This window comes from Drosophila miranda, chromosome 4 (assembly GCF_003369915.1).
Source record: "Drosophila miranda strain MSH22 chromosome 4, D.miranda_PacBio2.1, whole genome shotgun sequence".
NCBI classification, from domain to species: Eukaryota; Metazoa; Arthropoda; class Insecta; order Diptera; family Drosophilidae; genus Drosophila; species Drosophila miranda.
Window position 1 is genome coordinate 22505629 of NC_046677.1, and position 17441 is coordinate 22523069.

Consider the following 17441-nt stretch of genomic DNA (forward strand, 5'->3'; position numbering starts at 1 on the left):
TCTCTCTCTATCCCCTCGCCCTGGCCCAAGCCATGGCAAATTGTGCGAGGACTCTGGCAAGTGAAATCAAATCAAACTGATAACAGCCACATCGCCAGCAGGCCAGCCAGGCAGTGCGTGCCTGCGAGAGCGAGAGCGAGAGAGAGAGATGGGACACGAAGGAAACCCGAGAGAGCGCAAAAGCACGAAACGGACTTTTCGTGGGGCTCTGCAGCCGTGGATAACGGAACAGTTCGTGGCGGAGTTGCGAAAGCGTCGGTTGTGCGACACCAAACATAACGGTACTTATCGGTGGAACAACTCTGTCTCCCTCTAGCTCTCCTCTGTGTGGGTGTGTGCTGTGTGTGGGTGGGAAGCCTGTTTTGTTCGAATGAAAAGCGACGGTCCCGTGCGGGCGCCATCAGCTAATTTCAATTAAAAAAAAAACCCCTCAACCAATTAGCCTTGAAAAACAGGCAACAAAAAATACAAAATAAAATGACTAAAAACTCAAAATCAAAAGAATTCAAGCCAGGACTTGGCCGCCGTTGAATAACCATCGAGAAGAGCCGCGAAGAGTAGACCAGAGCCGGGCAGGCTGCGCAGTTTGGCGCCGTGTGGGCGTCTGCCCCAAAAGTCTAAGAAATAAAACCGAAAGGACCTGTGAATATAAAAGAAATACATAAATCCCACCTAGACAGCAGCGTGGCGGTGTGCCGTCCGTCTGCCCCTTCGAGCTTTTTTTACCGGTTGTTGTTGCCGCTTCGGCGATGCCAAGAGTTCGATGATGAGTGGATGTTGTCGACATTTCAGTGGGGCAATTTCGTGTTTGTTGTGCAAGGAAGAAGTTCCCTGGCTAGCTGGGGGGGGGGCACAGATCTCAATCTGTCCAGAGATCGAACTGTGACGAGACTGAAGCGAAGGCTCCAGGCAGCAGAGGGAAGGACAGGCTTCCGCGACTTCGATGTGGAGGCATTTCTGTGGGGTATTTTGGGGGCTTGTTGGGTAAGGAAGAAGTTCCCTGGCTGGCTGGGGTACAGATCTAAGATCTCAAATCTCTTCCGGGACTGTAGAGACGGTTCCAGCCAGGAGAGGGACAGACACGTCGACGCTTCGGCGATGTTGAAATTGTGGCATTTCATTGGGTTTCATTGGTGTATTTTCGAGTTTGTTTGGAAGCCTTGAAAGCCACTGTTTATCATCAGCAGGATCCTGCTTAAATATGATATCAATTCGATTACATTTTCTTAGTATTTTCTAAATATTATGCGGTACATAAATTATAGTCTTTGGAGCTCCTTGAAATGTCTTACTAAAATGTCTGTGGAATGTTTGTTCTTCAAATATTTTTCTCTTTGAATTGAAATGTCTTTCTCTCAAAAATACTTGCTGCAATTTGTCATTAAAATGGTCTCTGAACCGCTTGAGACCTTAGGTTAAATCTCTCTTTCTTGGCCATCATTTATTTAATTTTTTTATCTGCTCTGCATTCATTTTTCATTTCCTACCATTTTATTGCATTTTCATCTTCTGCTCTTTTATTGCTTTAGTTGAAGTTTTTCTTTGCTTTCTTTGCTTGAAGATTTTTTCATTTCCTCTATTTTGTATATCTTAGATATTTTTTCTTTAAAGGAACTTGTTTTTCATTTCCCGCTCACGACTTTGTTGACATTGCAATATTCACCTTTTAGGGTAATATATATTATTATTAAATTATATATATTATTCAATTATAAATATTATTCAATTATAAATATTATTATATTATAAATATTACTATATTATAAATATTATTATTTTAAATATTTTATAATTTTCTCACTATTTTAATATAATTTTGTATTCCATTGGCCGAAAGATTTCCTTCCTCTTGAGAATCGACTGTTTAAAGATTATTAAGTTTCTTCGTAGGACTTCTATACAATGCTCTTTACCCTTTACCCTTTCCCCTCCCTTTCTTAACTTTCTTTTTTCGTATTAAAGCCTTGCTCTTTTCAAACATTCTTGGCTTCTGCTTTATCCTTGCATTCCTCCGCTTATTACTTTTCTCTCGGCTTTAATTTGTTTCTCCAACTTTCACTTTATCCTAGTTTGGTGTTTAGTTTGTTCTTCTTCTGTTTTTTTTAATAATCTACTGACTTGTGCAATCCAAAAGTACTTTTTGTGCTTTCTTTTACTCAATAATTGTTGCCTTTTCTTTTGTCTCAGTCCTGGCATTCTCCCATGTCCAGCTTTCCCTTTCTTTACTCGTTCTACTCCTGCTTTTGGGAGCATTAAAGGTGCTTCGTATTCGCCAAAGACAACTTTCTATAGTTTCCACCTCTTGGGGGGAGTCTCTTTCTCCTTTCCTTATCACTTGTTCATGAAAATCAAAGTCCTTCCGTGTGTCCTGTCAATGTCTAGGCCCATCTGTGAGGATTTCTCGCCCTCTCTCTCTCTGGTGCTCTCTCGTGCGTGCGTGTGTGTGTGTGCTGTTGGTGTGGGCGTGAAAAGTTTTCCTTCCGGTTTGAGTTGCGTATTTGGGCGCCATTTTAACTTCCAACTTTTTTTTATTTACTACAAATTGCTTTGCATTTCTGTTCCTCCATTTGTACCGGCTTCTTCTACTTTTCCACTTCTTCTGCGTTTAATGTGCCGTTGGCAATTTGTTAAGAAATAAAATTCCCCCTCCCCTCCCTTTCATGCACCACAGAAGCAATGAAATATTGTAATTAACTTTGCCTCCGGCCGCGGCGGGGCAAACCGAACGGAAATTTTATTCCATTAATGAGGCGGCGGCAACAGGTCCAACTTCCGCCTTGCCTCCCGTTCCTGCTGCTATTAGGATCCTTAATAAGCGACAGTTCACGGCTAATAAATATTCATAAATATTTAAGCTCAGCTGTTGGTAATTCCCTCCCTGCCCTCCCCCCTTCGAGGCCCTTGGCACATTTCACTGTATTTAAAAAGTTCTCTGCTCTATTCGAAAGTTTTCCATCAACTTCCGCTGTCGCCGTGGCCCCCGTTGTCTTCATTATTAACGTTAATACACGCCGAGCTCCTCGGAGATAGCTCCACTGATGCTTAGTTATGGGCAAAGTGCAGCAGTGCCCGAAAGTTGGGAATTAATTGCAAGACTCCGACTCGAGTGCAGGCATGCGATAGCCATCCCATCCCAGTCCGCAAGTGGGCCACACAATGCTGCACTCTCCGGCCATTAGAACTGGTTTGCTTTTTGGTTGGAAATTGGGGTTTAGAAAGCCAAAACTTGGCATTAAATATGCATTTATTGTTGCGGAGTTTTGTTCTCTTTCATTGAAGATTATATTTAATTCTTTTGTATGTTCATTTGGATTTAAGTTGGGTTTATGGATGGTTTAATTAATTTTTAAATATTTAGGGCCAATACAGATTTCGAGCTTAAAATAAAAAAAATACAGACAGTGGCGGAGTAAAACGTAAACTTTTCAGTTTACTACTGTTTTAAGTGCTTTTCCATGGCAATTTTTCAAACGAAAATCAATTTTAACCGATAAACTAATTAATTTTCTATAAGATATGCTTATTTTTGTAAGCATAACCTTTTTGCATTATTTTGTAGAATTAAAAAAAAGCCTATGTTTCTGGCCATATGGGTATTTTATTTTTGTTTTATTTTTATTTTATTTTTAATTTTTTTGGTTAGGGATTTACATTGAGTTCTAGTTCTGTGGAACTGTTCAATATTCCAACCTCCAAAGCTCGTCAAACAACTCAGATTTATAAAAGTAGGAGTTTAACCAAAAAGGAACCACAGAACCTCAGTGGAAAATGCTTAATTTTCCCAACCAAGGCCAATCGCAAGCTGCAAATGAGAAAATCACAAATAAAGGCACCGACTTCCATACGGCGCTTCATTCATCGCATATTGATTCATTTATATCCATATAGTCATATATTTTATCCATTCATTTTCACATGTTTTTCTCCTTTTGTGCAGATACATTTTCCACATACAAAAATTCCACTGATACGTCAAATTATTTCCATAAAAAAAAACCAAAAACATATTAAAGAATTTATCTAAATATCCCTGGAATTGTTTGACCATTTCATTGAAAACTTTTTCATCCGACTAAGCTCTTTTAATCCACTCCACATTTAAATATTGAACAGGCAGAACTTTCTCTCATCTCAAAAACAAATAGAAAATACTTTTAAAATTCGCCAGCACATATTTCGGGTTAAATTTGTGAATATTTAGTAAATGGTAAACCGAATAAACACAGAAAGATAAAGTTGGCTTGAAATAAAGCCAATTTCCGAGATAAAGACCAAATGGGAAAAATCTATGCCCACCCACAGACAGACACACAGATACGAAAGAACACACACAGAGACACAGACGCACAGCGGAAATATATGAAATTTAATTTAAATATTTGTATACAAATTGAACCTAAAATGGGAGCAGGCGGATGGATCCTAAGTAAATGAAATAACGAGAGACAATAAAAGAAAAGTTCAATAAAAAGTGAGTGCGGCAGGAGATGATGAAGTGAAAAGAAGGAAATCGCTGATAACTGAAACAGACACACGCACAAAAAAAAAGGAAAAAGGAAAAAGAAGCTGTGGGAAAAGGCCACACTTTGAGGAAAACACTAAGAAAATTCCGAGTCATGATTTTCGGTTAAAGGAGGTAAGTCCTTCGAAATGGGTAAACATTTTCTTGTGCGTTTCAAAAGCTTTTAGTTTGAACAATTTTATATATCATAAAAAAAATATTTATCAAATAAAAAGGTACTCATTAAGATATGAAAAAACTAATCAAGTAAAATAATTAATTATAAATTAAAAATTTAAATTATTATTAATTATAAATTAAAAAATATTATGATTAATCCAAAATTATGATTAATTCAAAATTATTATTTTTGATTAATAATTATTATTATTAATTATTGATTACAAATTATTATTATTAATTCAAAATTATTATTAATTCAAAATTATTATTAATTCAAAATTATTATTATTAATTTAAAATTATTATTAATTCAAAATTATTATAAATTCCAAATTATTATTAATTAAAAAATATTTATTATTAATTATAATTAAAAAATATATTTAAGCTTAAATTTTTCTTTGGTTTATTCGTTAGTCTCAGAATGAATCAAGAAAACTGATATTTTAATTATATTTAAGCGAAAATTGAGCAATGAGTATCTTAATTAATGAGCTAAAAAATCTCCAATTACTGCCTCAAAAATACTTCTTAAATTTCTTAAAGCCTCCACAAATTTGTGGCATATTCGCCAGCAGAAAAACAAGAAGAAAAAAACACGTGAAACCCAATTTTCATAATTCATTCAGCGGCTCCCCCAAAGGTCCCCAAAGTACAGAATAGATATTCCATTTCATCAGACGTATTAACAAAATGATGCCCAGCCCCAGTCCCTCCGGAGATTTATATTTAGGTTTCTGCATAAAAGTATATACACTTATGTACAGCTGTATATAGGATACAGGGATACATAATTGAATGCGGTTAAATTATTTACTCGATGAATTTTCAGGGCTCGCCTTCTATCGGGGGAGTAGCAGAGTCTTTTAACCGCTTGCTTGGCCTTTAAAGGTCGAAACATTTAATCAAATTAAACGGCGGCTTTAAGGCCGAAGGACTGCCGTCTTTCTCTCGCTCTCTCCTGCCAGGGGACTCGGCCCAGTCCCAGTAAAGTGTGCTGCAAATCCTGCCCATAAATATTTATGTACCTACACGAGTATCTGTGTGGGCTGTTCGTTCACCTTCTCTGCACACTTGAGACTAAACAGGGGGCCCCCCTGTCTGTCCCTGGAAGAGGCATTGAACCAGCCTCTCTGCATATTGGTATGCAACAATCGCCATGGCAACAATGAAATATAAGAAATATTAATAAACATACAAAGGCTGCAGTTTTTAAATTTTCGGTGAGCAATTGTTGATTTCATTTCACCCAATTTATTCGCTTCTAATTGGCAAATCCAATTTGTTTCTGCCACACACGGACACGGTTTTTGTCCACATAATAATTACGAATATTTGCCAGAAAAAATTAGCATACCGCAATTTTCATTTTCATTTTAATTAAATGAAATTCATTAATTATGCCTGTCAGCGGATGAGAGATGATCCACCCAAACAACTGGTAATTCATGAATGAATCCATGTGTGGTGCAGCACAAATTATAGAGTGTGAAACACGCATGAAATTGGATTTGGAAACTTGTTGGCATCGAATTTGGGGATTTCGAGACAAAAACAAAGTAACAACAACAATAGTAGATAGTTGAAATGCCATAACTCGAAGGTCTGTAAGTTAAATTTTCTATAATTCGAACTAAAACGAGGGGCAGCAGCGTTTAGGGGTTTACAGAGAGTGGAAGTCTCCTTAGGTCCAACATTTTTCTCTGGGTAATAGTGGTTCAAATCTATTTAATTGAAGTATTTCCTTTGCCTTTTGAGATCCTTCCCTGATACAATTCCTATATGCAGGCAATATTGAAGCAAACCAAATCCTTTTCATTTGCTATAATTAAACAAAGTCGCTGTCTGTGGGGATTAACAATGTTGTTCGCTCAATGCGCTTTTCCCACATCAATCAGGGCTCTCGATGGCTGACAAAAGGGGGGTTTACTGCGTGGTAGCCGGCAGAAGGGACGTAGAGACATTACATAAGCCTACTTTGGATCGTTATGGGTGTATGTGTGTGGGTGTGTGTGTGTGTGTGTGTGTGTGTGTGCATATACTTATGTGAGACAGTGTTTGTGTTTCTAGTCTGCTTATGTTCTTAGGCCTTATTAGCTGCTTATTCATTTCCAGAGTCCTCGAGTGTGTGTTTTCCTTTGGGGTAGCCCTCCGCCCTCCGCCCCCTGCCCCAACCCCCCCTCTAGCAGAACTGTGGCACTTTCAGGCAAGAGACAAATGAGCAGCGACAGTGACAGCCAGACTATGACAATGACAATAAATATTAATGACCGTCGGAACTAATAGATATTTAAATAAATGTAACACCATGATGGTGTCATTAAATCGGTATTGAATTGTCGATGACCAGAACCACTCCCCCTCGCCCCCCACACCTCGCACAACTACGGCCCTCTTCTCTTGTTGGTTCTCTCTTTATTATGTGTCGATTGTTTTGGCCTAATGACCCATTTGTAGGCGGCTTTATATAATTGCCTTCCGATTGCCCAATAAAGATCCAGACAGTAAAAAAACACAGTACTCCATGGATTGATTGACTTTTGGTAATTAAAGGAAATATGTTTTGGAGTACAATTTGCTCGAAATTGTAATGAAATTTATTCAAAAAGGGATATTAAAATGAGGAATTGAGGAACGGCGACAGAGTGTAAGTTTCTTCTTTAAGAGGAAGACCATATAAGACCATATATTTCCAGTGAATCTTCCATTGGTTACAAATGTATTCACTGTACTTTCTCTCGCGTTAGGACCCACGTTTCCACACAGTGGAGTGCCCCAGGCAATTGTTGGAGAAAGTCAACGTGACCTGCCACAAAAGTGTTCGTTTGAGAAAGGCAACTTTTGTTGGAAACAAACAAAAAGTCACAAAAAGATGGAATCTTTTTTTTCAGACATAATTATTACTGAAATTCAACGAAAACTGACCTCAGCCCTTAATTCACTTGGTATATTTAAGAAAAAAAATTCATTTTATACCTGCTTTACTTCAGATGAGGTCGATAAATATTCTATAAATTCCCAATTGGTTTCCAATATGGTTTATTCCAAATTTTACTTAATATATTTCCAGATCCGTTAATGTTCTACATAACGAATAGAATCAACATCCCAGATTATGCCCTTGGCTCCAATGATTTGTTTATTTGTCTCAAATTGTTTTTGTTAATCCAAAGATCTCAACAAACGATCCTCCCACCAGAATATAGGGAAAATTACCATTTTTTTTTATTTTACCAGCTCAAAATCAAACCGAATTCAACCTGGGGGTCCCCTGCTCAAGCCCTGGATTTTCTTATATTTTTTGTTCCAAGTAAATCATTTTTTACGACCTCATTTTGCGTTGCCACTAGAAGCCCGTAAAGCTTGCATTTTAAGACCTGGTAGAAACGTGGGATATAGAAATAGGATAGGGATAGAAATAGGATAGTGATGATAATGATAACTGATGTGATACCCTACCCTACCCTCAAAGGGCATCCATGGACTTCCCTCTAGAGGCTCTACTTTACCTCCATGGCGGATGCACAGATACAATATACCTTTACACATCACCCTCTAAAAATACCACTAGGCGAAACCGCCGAGGGCTATCTACATATATGGTATTTTTAGCTGCCTTTGAACATTTGAACATTTATTAAAATCCTCTATTAGAGCAATTAAAACTTGTTCGCTGTTTGCTCATCTTTTTTAAGGGTAAAAAATAGTTTTTTAAATTTCATTCACGCTTTGGTCGAAAAGTTTCCAAAACCAGACGAAGTTTGGAGTTTGGTCTCCAACTAAATTCGGCAATTAGAGATGCAAGGGGGGCGGGTGGTGTCCCCCCTGGAAAAGACACTCACAAAATATAACACCTAAGCCGCAGGCTAATGAATAATCCGCGTTGCCCTGCATTTCAACTTTTCTCATTACTCAAATCTATACGTAATGTATCTGTATCTGTGCATCTGTATCCCTATATACTCGTCGTGGGGAACCTAGAGAACGAAGAGAACCAAATAACCGACAAATGGTCTGCCTTGCCCCGAAAATCTGTGAGAAAAAAACGGCTGGGGGCGTGCATTTTTTGTAAACCGCTCGGGCAGATTCATTTGCATCTCTCCCACAGGCTCCCCGCTCCCATGGGCGTGGCTCAGTGGCTCCCTTTGTGCGAAAGTCAAACGCCAAAGAGCTGCTGCAAACAGCAACAAATTTGTGCTCTCATTTTAATTTAGCTTGTATTTTTTTTTTTTCTTTTTCGGAGCACGAAATGCTTTAAAAAGTTCCCAGAGAAAAGCTGCTGTGGCTGCACTTAATGGTCGGAAAAGTGTGTGAAAACTAGGGGCAAAAACTAAGGCAAGGAACGTGCAGTGGGTCGAAAGGGAAATACATGAAATAGTTATTGAAGACCTCGTTTTTTTGGGTGGGTTTTGCTTTATATTTGAAAGGAGGAAGTGAAAGCAAAATTCGCTAGAGTTTTGATCAAAATTTGCTTGCAACATCCTCGGTCCTTTGTTTTCGCTGCTGCTCCTTCCTTCTCGATGGCTCCCCTGTCCCTTGGTATCAACCAGAACCTGCATCTATCTAGGCAGTTCCTTCCTATGTATTATCTTTGGCAAAGTGCGTGGTAGGGTCATCCTTTAGCTTGTGATTGATGCCGTTCAGCTTGGAATTTACCTTCAGTAGAACGTAGACAGACAACATCCAGGGGGTACGAATTTACGTTGGATCTGTGATCTACTGGACGCAGGACGTACCGCAGCTCTGCCTTTTTTCATGGGTGGTACCGAAATAACGAGCTCCAAAACGGATTGTTTTTATTTGAAATCTTATAACGAACACCCAAAACCCGTTCATCCTTGTATAACATCCCGTACAATAGCATTATTCTTAGCCATGCACTCAATAACAATGTGTCCCTTAGCAAGGACATTAAGCTCCCACTTTAGCTCCCATTTTACGACACAATTACCGCCACTTCATCGAACAAAATGCTTAAGCGCCATCAGAGAAAAGAACTATAAAATTTCGAAGTAAAAAAGAAACAGAATAGAGGTTCAAATGGGAGACTAAGTATCCACCAGATGTCCATCTATAAAAGGGAATAAATTAAGCCCCAATATTGAGCTACAATTACGAATGTTCGGTATTGATTGACGAAAAAAGAGTTGTATCAATTTACAGATTTGCAGATACCACAGAAAATCAAGTATCCACTAAACCACGAGTACGTCCCAACTTTCGAAGCCGCACAAAATTTTGCAAACAACCACAAAATCCACTTGAAGAGCGTATCACGAGCGAGAGCGAGGGCTGCAATTGAGTTGCAGCTGCAGCGAAGTGTCATCAAGTTCAGGCATAAAGTTTTACAACCGCAAAAACGGTGGCAGGGTGGCAGGGCACCAGCAACCTTGCAACCTCGCAACCTTGCAACTCCGGGAGTACTATAATTATTGCTAAAGCATCCAAAAGCACACTTAACCACAGTTGCCTGTCATTTCCAAGCACTTGTTTGACATTTAATTACACTAATTTGTATTTGTATCTGTATCTGTATTTGTGTGCCAACTGCAATCGACACGTCGCGGCGCCCCGCCTTCTCCGTTCCCATTGAATTTTCCTCTGGTGAGTTCATCTTATGTGTGGCATATGGCGGGATTGGTTAGAAGAGGGGCAGAAGAGGGGTTAGAAGAGGGGCCAGAAGAGGGCCAGAATCCGTCAGAGAGTATATCTCGGTTTTGGTGGGAGTTTATATAAATTAAACACAAATTAATTGTAGTCTAATATCCGAAGGAATGCAAGAGATACTTTCTTTGTTAAGGGAAATTCTATCTTTGAAAGGCCTTCCGAGTATCTAAGACCCATGCGGTAATACCCAATATCCTTTGACAGTGGTTTCTCGCATAACTCAACCTTGCAGGAATTTTTTAGGATTACAAATGAAAATAAATATCCAACTTTCCGCCTTGCTTGCCACGAACCACCTTATCGCTCGGTATCTCCGGCTTCCCTTTCACTTGCCATCTGCCCAAAGTTTTACGCAGCTAAAAAAATGTAATCTTTATGGCATAAGGGGCAGAGCAGAATGCAATGTCAGGACATGCCATACCCAGCCACTCCGCCAGACACCACCTTGCACTGCCTTCGGGCTAAAGACATCAAACGCAGCTGCTCCTCCTCCTCCTCCTCCTCCTCCTCGAGCTGGCTGCTGCTCTGCGCTGCTCTTGATTCCTCCTCGAGCTGGCTGGCTGCTGCCATTCCAGCTGTTCGTGTCCTTAGTTTCATTTTTTGGGTGGAGCATTCCTTCCGCCATCTTCAAATTGTGTTTTCTAGTGCATTTTTCCGCATGAAGTGCTCGAGAAAAAAAAGACCAAAAAATGGAGGATAAAAACCTACAAAGCAAAGGCAATATTGGACAACATTTGTCAACAGTTTATAAGTACAGCTACAATTTATTGTCTCTATTGTTTCCCGTTTCTACTATCCTGCCTTCTCTTTTTTGCCGCTGGAAATATATTGCTTTTATTTCTGGGGGATTTAAATACCTTTTCATTAATGTTTCTACTGTTTTCTGTAGCTTAAAATTCGTATCTTGCTGCTCTTATGACCCTGTCTTTATTTATTTAGAACAGGGATTTGTGATAAAATAAATATAAATAAATATGAATAAATAAATACAAATAAAAATAAATACAAATAAAAATAAATATAAATTAAAATAAATACAAATAAAAATAAATACAAATAAAAATACAAATAAATAAAAATACAATTAAATAAAAATACAATTAAATAAAAATATAATTAAATAAAAATAAAATTAAATAAAAATACAATTAAATAAAACTACAATTAAATAAAAATACAATTAAATAAAAATAAATATAAATAAATCCACATAAATAAATTAATGATATTTATATAGAGGGGTCTGCTAAGAGTCTAAACAAGAGTTTTTTAATCAAACTTTGACACTTTTCCCATACGGTTGCAGGCCGGTTGTCCTGTTTTCTATTTTCCTGCCGTCACATATAATCGTTGCAACACTTTTGCAGCTGTTTCTGCCCCTTCTGTAGCATGTAGCACACACGCCTGTCTCTTCCACGAGGCGGCTTAACTTATTAAAAAGCCAGAGAAAAAACACTTGCACCTGTCTAAAGTTTCCACCGGCTGCGGCATGTGGCATGATACGAAAGAGTAAACTTTTTCTATGGATATAGGCTAAATTACTTCCTCGTTTGTGGCAGAAACGCAAACAATATTTGAGCTTTCCCTGCTTTCCCGGCTGACGCAACCCTCCCCCCCCCCCCCTGTCCACCCTCCGTCCCCCCTCCTGGTCAGTGGCTTTATTTTTAGATCCTTCGCATACGCCTTTCATCGCATAAACTATCTCTATGCCTTTTGGGACCTTTTCATAAACACGTTTTTATCTGCTTTACACATTTGTGCGTCTCTCCCTCTCCCTCCCTCCCTCCCTCCCTCTCGCAAAATGGGGAAACCGAAAAGGAGGGTCAAGCGTCCTTTAAGCTGCTTTTAGGGGGCGGGTGCTGCCATTAAAAGCTCCCTTTATAACACCCCTCATCCCCCTCCAAATCCCCTGCCCTTCCTATCAGCCGAACAATTGAGAATTTGAGCAACATTCTGCTGATTTTGTGAGTTTTCTTTGTCATTGATTTTCGATCATAATAATTTCATGTGCTTTATGTGGTGGAAAGCAGCCCCCAAACCCGCCCCCGCCCTCGCCCCGCCCCCTCGCCAGAAGGTTTCCCAGGCAATCCATTCGCAATGCATTTATCCCGCACATTCCCGTTTGATGAGTAGATCCCTGTGCTCTGATTTGATTTTTATGATTTTCTGCTTGTCTCCCCTCCCTGCTCCTCCCTCCCTCCCCTACCACAGCTCTGTCTGGCTCCTGGCTTCGTTTATTTCTTATTGTTTGTTTTCTCTTTTATGACTTTATAATGTGGATATTACGCGTACGTGCAGATATAGCGAATATAGCGAATGTATGCATAATTCCGTGATGCGGTAATTTTTATTGAGAAACGGAATCATTCAGAAAGAAAGAAGAAAAAGCAAGGAGGGTAGAGAGACGATGCGGGGGTTGGCAGGGAGTAAAGTGGTGGCAATCGAGTAACAATTGCTAATTTGTAAACATATTTACGATATATTAATTCCACGTTGGTGTAATACTTATATACAGAGAAAAAAGCAGTAAAAACTGAAAAGTTTCGTGTGCGTATGAACATTTGTTACGATTCATTGCTAGAAGGGAAGCAAAGTATGTATGTGTGTGTAGAACCGATTGTGATGCCTACGAAGATCAGCTCGAGATTCATTAAGGCAAGGGCTAACGAGAGCGAGAGAACGAAAAAGAACGACCGAGGGAGAGCGTTAGAGCAGGCTCGGCTGTAGATAAGCCGGGAACGAACGGTGGACAGAGCGCGAGAGAAGCGCACGAACGAAGAAGGTGGATAGAGAGGAGCAAAAGCATATTCGGTAATTATCTGGTACTGTGGGCAGTGCAAATAGCAAAAAATATTCGTTCATTTACGTTACGCTGCACCGCTGGCTATTGTTTAAGGAATTCGTTGACTAATTTCGAGCTGAGCAACCCAAAAAAAAAACATATCTGATCTAAATGTGTTTCGTACATATGTATATCAAATAAATATATTTCTTGAGCTTCAATTAAATTAATTTATATTTTAATTAAATTTATTTCCCACAAATTTAATATAATATATACATATTTATTTTAAAGTGTTTTATATTTCAATGAAATTTTTCCTATTTTAAACTAAATATGGCTGTGTTTCTTCTAGCTCATTAGAGCTCAAGAGACAATATATTTGCATAATATTTAATATTTATTTTAAATATTGCATTTTTCTGTTATTATATTAAAGGCAAAGACTGCGTTTAGCTCTAACCAGAGTTTATATAGATACACTTATGGGACACGAGGGTAGTAGACAAAGAAGGAGGTACTATGGCATTAATAGTTATACCTTAAAAGGCTTAAAGTTACTCCAACTGATATCAAATAATGCCAGATTTATGCATTAAGTTTGCCCGAATATAGGCAGAAACTATTGTAGTTTTTGAAGCCCCTTCTGCTCAGACGAACACTGGGGGTAGCACTGCTTATGTTTGTGCTGAATAGTTAACTAAAATACAAACACATGGCTGAGAACCCAAGAAACTACAGACCTTGGTTAACGTAGGCCATCGTGGGTAAGGTTATCCACGACTCAACGCACATTCCAGCTTACAGTATATCCCTTTTCATGAAACACTGATACTGATAATCGAAAAACCAAACTAATTTGTGTGCGTGTGTGGGTGTGGGTGGGGCGGAAAGTTGATCCATGTCGAATCCAATGTTCAATCAAGTCCAGAACATTATGCAAAACACATGACAGGCAAACGGCAAACAGCTTAAGGAACAACCAACAACCGACCGACTGACAACTTCACTTATTCCAGTCGAGTTGTGACGTTTTGACCCGCAGGCTGAGTGGCTGAGAGGCTGAGAGAGCCCCGATTTGTCCCACTCAAAAGGAGAAACTCAACCAAAAGAAAAGCCGAGTGAAAGGCGTTGAATCGTCTCGTCTCGTTTCGTTCAACGAAAATGAAATGGCCAAAAAAAAAACCGAAAACCGCAGGCAAATCAGAGGCAGAAGGAAACTCATTAAATTAATGCAAGCCTCAGGAGATTTTCCCTCCTCACAGACCACCCCCTAACCCAGAATTCGTGGGAAAAGCCTCTTTAGCGGCGAAAGAAAAATTGTCCCAAAGATTTGAAATGGTTGATAGGCGGGCCCCGAAATGATTGGCAGGACTGGAGCATTAGCCGGCGGCTTAGTTTTCGATAGTGATAGCAGGACAGGGCAGCATTTTGCCAGTAGATTATCCATGCAACATGCAAAGTGGCAACGGGATTTCCATTTCAGATGTCGGCCAACCGAGGAAAGAGGCAGGCCAGATAAACCAATTTGTTGGCAGCTATTAAACGCTTGTCCTTTTCCCAGTCCCAGTCCAGGAAGAGCTCTTCGTCCGAGTCTCTTTTTCTATCTCGTATTTCGTTAAACAAACACCTGACCAGCAAACATTTATGCTCCTACATTTTTGACATTTTCCAAATTGGGAAAACATAAATTCTTGATGCATAAAATAAAAGGGGGGTCCCAGCCAGTCCAAGCCGAAAAATGTAAATGGAAAATACAACAAATGCGACACACGAAAAACCAAAGTAAATATTCTCTGCTGGGCACATGTATAATTACACTAGTCAGCACGAAACAAGCTGCCAGGAAAATAAAAGAACATTTTAGGAAAATGTTAAAGCTTTTGGAAAATTCATTCGTTCATATTTTCATGTTTTAGACATAATGATTTAGAGAGATATTAGGATTTAAATTAGAAATAGATTTACTTTGTAACCATTCGGTTAAAAATGTTTTCTTAAAAGAATATATATATATATTTTTTTTTTTTTTTAAAAAATATTAATAAAAAGTAAATAAACATAAATAAATAAAATACCATAAATAAATAAAATACCATAAATAAATAAAATACCATAAATAAATAAAATACCATAAATAAATAAAATACCATAAATAAATAAAATACCATAAATAAATAAAATACCATAAATAAATAAAATACCATAAATAAATAAAATACTATAAACAAATAAAATACCATAAATAAATTTTCAAAAATAAAATAATTTAAAAAAAAATAAATGACGAAGAAAACAAAAAAAAAATATTGATAATAATTAATAAAAAATTAAAAATTCCAAAGTCTGGTTAAATCGGAATAAAGGACAAAAATTCAATTTAAAATTCTCTGATTCCGCACTCAAATTCTCCCTCTACCTCTCACACAGAGTAGCTTAGCAGTGAATGTACATGTGCCACTTGAACCTTGATTCCCAACGTTTCGACTGATTTTCTCTCGTGCCAAACTAATAATAATAATAATAATCAAAGACCCCCCAATCAAGTGAGAAGAGCTTTATAGTCGCAAAATGAAGAGAGGAAGGCTTACAGCTGAAACGAGTAATCGTTTTCCAATCAACCTCAAGCACAGCACAGCTCGGCACAGACTTTTGCTGATGAGTGTCGTGTGTTGTGTGCATGTTTTGGATGTGCATGCACTGGCAGGAGTACGAGTACGAGTCCTGCTTACTGGTACGTTCTCCTCTCATAACCAACGTCCGACACAGATTTAGAGGGACTTTCGTTTTTGCTCCTGCTACTGCTCGTTCTCCTTCTCCCTGTGATGCTCCTTCTCCGGCTCGTGTTTATTTTTGCTTGCAAATAAAAAGGATCAACAACAGCTGCCCTGCCAGCCCTGTTCAGCAGCAGCAGCATTTTCGCTTACATGTCTCTTTTTCTCCTTCTTTTTTTTTACTGGTTTTTGGGTTGAGTTGACTTCTGTGGGGGTTTATTTGTGAGGGAGCCCCGCACGGCCGCTCTCTGAACCCTTTCACAGCTTCTATGAAGCTCTCCTCCAGCCACAACCCCTCCAGCCAGCCAGCCATCCATCCACTCAATCCTTTGCATATTGTCCATTTTTCTTCAACATCGCTGCCTCTCTGGGTCGGGGGGTATTTTCATATGGTTCGCTGCTTAGTCATGCTCATGATACGCGAAAAACGGCGACTCGTACTCGCACTCGTCCTCGTCTATGGAGGGAGGCAGAATTTTCCAACTGTAAACAATAAATACTCGCACATGGAGCCCCCGCCCCCGCCCCCGCCCCTGCCACTGTGGGTGGAATCATAATGATGCATCATCCTCCTCCTCCTCCTCATCATCATCGTCATAATCCACATGCTGTCGTCGTCAGTCAAGTTCAAATGGCTGGCAAATTTTTTTTGTACACATTTACCATATACCAACAAATGGCTAATACGTCGAGAAGTGGCTTATACGTGGCGTATAGTCCATAGGAGAAATGTACAAAGGATAATGGAGAGTCCGTCTATATGGGAGTTGGGTGGACAAACAAGTTATTGAGGAGGTTATTCAGGAGATACAATTGTTGGAAATGGCTATACCAGATGTTTCTAAATGTCTCTCGCATTTGTTCATATTTTTTTGAGTTGTAGTTTGGAATAGAAAAATCGAAAAAGAAATTTACAAAATCAAGCAATGATTCATTTATTGGAACAAATTATTTTCTTTCTGAAAATCGCAATAGAAAAGCTGTTGAAACAGCTGTGAACTGAAAAGTTGTGCTGTGCCCACACTTGACGAATTATTGACGAATACTGAACTGCTTAACAGATCTTAAAATCACTTCTTATACTTTTTTATATAACTTTAAAATTTTTTATATACCTTTTCATATTTTTATATTTTTTTATATATTTTTATAATTTTTTATATATTTTTATAATTTTTTATATATTTTTATAATTTTTTATATATTTTTATAATTATTTATATATTTTTATAATTTTTTATATATTTTTATAATTTTTTATATATTTTTATAATATTTTATATATTTTTAAACATTTTTTTTTTTAATTTTGTATAAGTTTGTATCAGTTTTTTGTCAATTTGTCAATCAATTTAAACAAGTATTCATTCCAATCTTGTGTTCATATTTGTTCAATCTGAATCTGCATTCAAGAAGATCCTCTGCAAAAAGATGCAGAAGCAACTTTCTAAAAAAAAAATGGCCATACTAAAACGGATAATATGTAGATATTTTAATAATAATTGTACATGACAATTCTGTAGTCTTTCGTCAC

General features: G+C 38.2%; 1 protein-coding gene across 1 annotated transcript in view; it reads left to right on the forward strand.

The window, feature by feature from the left end:
* The first annotated feature begins 236 nt into the window (after positions 1-236).
* LOC108163703 (probable G-protein coupled receptor CG31760) overlaps positions 237-17441 on the forward strand; it is a 37034-nt gene continuing 19829 nt past the window's right edge. Inside the window, exons 1-2 of the mRNA XM_017299143.2 lie at positions 237-281; positions 4412-4636. The gene's annotated coding sequence lies outside the window, so the exon portion shown is untranslated. The remainder of the gene's footprint in view (positions 282-4411; positions 4637-17441) is intronic.